The sequence below is a fragment of the Gossypium raimondii genome, unplaced genomic scaffold (assembly GCF_025698545.1).
Source record: "Gossypium raimondii isolate GPD5lz unplaced genomic scaffold, ASM2569854v1 Contig00311, whole genome shotgun sequence".
Classification (NCBI taxonomy): domain Eukaryota; kingdom Viridiplantae; phylum Streptophyta; class Magnoliopsida; order Malvales; family Malvaceae; genus Gossypium; species Gossypium raimondii.
This window is the reverse complement of record NW_026291411.1, coordinates 35,001-37,500: the sequence shown is the minus strand read 5'-3', so window position 1 is coordinate 37,500 and position 2,500 is coordinate 35,001. Positions and strand designations below refer to the sequence as shown.

Below are 2,500 nucleotides of genomic sequence, written 5' to 3'. Positions count from 1 at the left end.
ATCTTTGCCGAATAGGGAACTTGGTCTGGAGTCGTTATTACATTTCTATGGGCACGGGCTTGACTGGCCGGAAAATTGTCACCCCGGCCACCACTGCCGGCGACCGACTCACCCCGTGGTGAGTCGTTGCAGGACGACCTGACCCCATGGGGGTTAGACGCACCCCACCTCGGCTCGAGGTACGCTGGGGGCAGCGGATCTCTACCCTTAAAGAGCTAAAAAACTTCGTCAATATGCTACCAGGCAACATTCGACTGTCTGAAATGCGGACTCTTCTTTAGCCGACATCCCAGGCACCAAGGTGCTGATGGGTGCCTGAGGCTCCTGCACATCCAAGCACCAAGTTGCTGATGGTGTCCGAGGCCCTGCACATCCTAGCCACCGAGGTACCGATGCTGCCTGAGGCTCCTGCACATCCGAGCCACCAAGGTGCTGATGGTGGCCGAGGCTCCTGCACGACCAAGGGCCGAGGTGCTGATGGTGGCTGAGGCCCCTGCACGACCAAGGGCCTATTTTACTGATGGTGCCTGAGGCTCCCTGCACGACCAAGGGCTTAGTTTGCTGATGGTGCCTGAGCCCTGCACGACCAAGGGCCTAGGTTGCTGATGGTGCCTGAGGTTCCCGCACATCCAAGCACCAAGGTGTCGATGGTGCTGAGGCCCTGCACGACCAAGGGCCTAGGTTGCCGACAGTGTCCGAGGCTCCTGCACGACCAAGGGCCTAGTTTGCTGATGGTGTCCGAGGCCCTGCACATCCCAGCACCTAGGGGCTGATGGCGGCTGAGGCACCTGCACGACCAAGGGCCTATTTTCTCGATGGTGCCTGAGGCTCCTGCACGACCAAGGGCTTAGTTTGCTGATGGTGCCTGAGCCTCTCGCACGACCAAGGGCCTAGGTGCTGCTGATGGTGCCTGAGGTTCCTGCACATCCAAGCACCAAGGTGCTGATGGTGCTGAGGCTCCCGCACGACCAAGGCCTAGGTTGCTGACAGTGTCCGAGGCTCCTGCACATCATAGCACCGAGGTGCTGATGGTGCCTGAGGCCTGCACGACCAAGGCCTAGTTGCCGATGGTGCCCGAGGCTCCTGCACATCGAAGCACCGAGTGCTGATGGCGCCTGAGGCCCTTCATGGCCAAGGGCTTAGTTTGTGATGGTGTCCGGCCTCAGACATCCTAGCACCAAGGTGCCGATGGTGCCCGAGGCTCCTGCACGACCAAGGGCCTATGCTACGGAACGGTTCGCCGGAGCACTGCTGACGGATCGCCGAGCACCGCCGACGGATCGCTGAGCACCGCGGAACCTAACCGTGGGGCACCGACGTCCGCATACGGTATGGGCCGGCCTCGACAACCCCGCCGCTCATCACCTCCCCTAAAGAGCTAAAAAACCTGGTCAATGCGCCACCAGTGACATCATGTGTCTCAAATGGGGACACTTTTTTACCCGACGCCCCGCACCAACAGGGGCCCAACTTTAGCTTTGGTGCTCAAGGCCTGCCATCCATGCACCAAGGTGCCGGAGGAGCCGAGGCCCCAGACATCCAAGCACCAAGGTACCGATGGTGCTGAGGCTCCCTGCACACCAAGGGCCTAGGGTTGCCGAAGGTCCGAGGCTCCCATCATAGCACCGAGGTGCCGATGGTCTCCGAGGCTTCCCACAACCAAGGGCATTTGCCGATGGTGTCCGATGCTCCCGCACATCCATGCACCAAGGTGCCGATGGTGCCCGAGGCTCCGCACATCCAAGCATCAAGGTTACCGATGGTGTCCGAGGCTCCACACATCCGAGCCACCAAGGTGCCGGAGGCTCTGTTAAAGGGGAGGGACCGGAGGATTCATCCATTGTTGGCTATCCGAATTCTACCCTTGGATTGGGAGGGACCGGACAACTCATTCATTGTTGGGTACCAACATATAATGATATTTGAATTCTACCTTTGTATTGGGAGGGACCCGACAACCGACTCACCCATGATGACTTCAGATATTCCGGATACCTCACGGATGGATCGTGAGACCGCCGAACCTAACCCAGGGTGGGGCACCACGGCATGCGATGGGCGTGAGCATTGTTCTCGATAACCCTCGCCGCTCAATGTCTTCTCCCCAAAGAGCTAAAAAACTTGGTCAATGCGCTACCAAAGTGACATATACATGTGTCTCAAATAGGACACGTTTTTTTTAGTTTCCATATGTCCGAAATCAGACACTTTTTAGCCTGACGCTTCCGCACTAACAGGGGTCAGAAGTTGTCGATGGTGCCTGTGGGTTCTCAGACACATCCGAGGCACTAAGGTGCCGACAAGGGGGAGCCCCCACATGTCTCAAACGGGACAGCTTTTTTGTGCCGCTTTTATTCCACTTAGTGACTTAGTGTTTTAATCAAGATTTTGCTGCTGGCCCAAACAAATACAAGAAGTCGAATGTTGGGTCCATGAAACATGGCACGATGGAAGTAAAATTGAACAAGTCCCCTGAGTCACCAATAGCTGGGGAGCGGCA

General features: G+C 57.4%; 2 long non-coding RNA genes across 2 annotated transcripts in view; one reads left to right on the top strand and one right to left on the bottom strand.

Annotated features, from left to right (window-relative positions):
* Positions 1 to 2,500, top strand: part of LOC128038764 (uncharacterized) — a 13,221-nt gene that overhangs the window by 2,108 nt on the left and 8,613 nt on the right. The window lies entirely within an intron of this gene.
* LOC128038765 (uncharacterized) overlaps positions 1 to 2,500 on the bottom strand; it is a 9,350-nt gene that overhangs the window by 2,309 nt on the left and 4,541 nt on the right. The gene's annotated exons all lie outside the window — the stretch shown is intronic.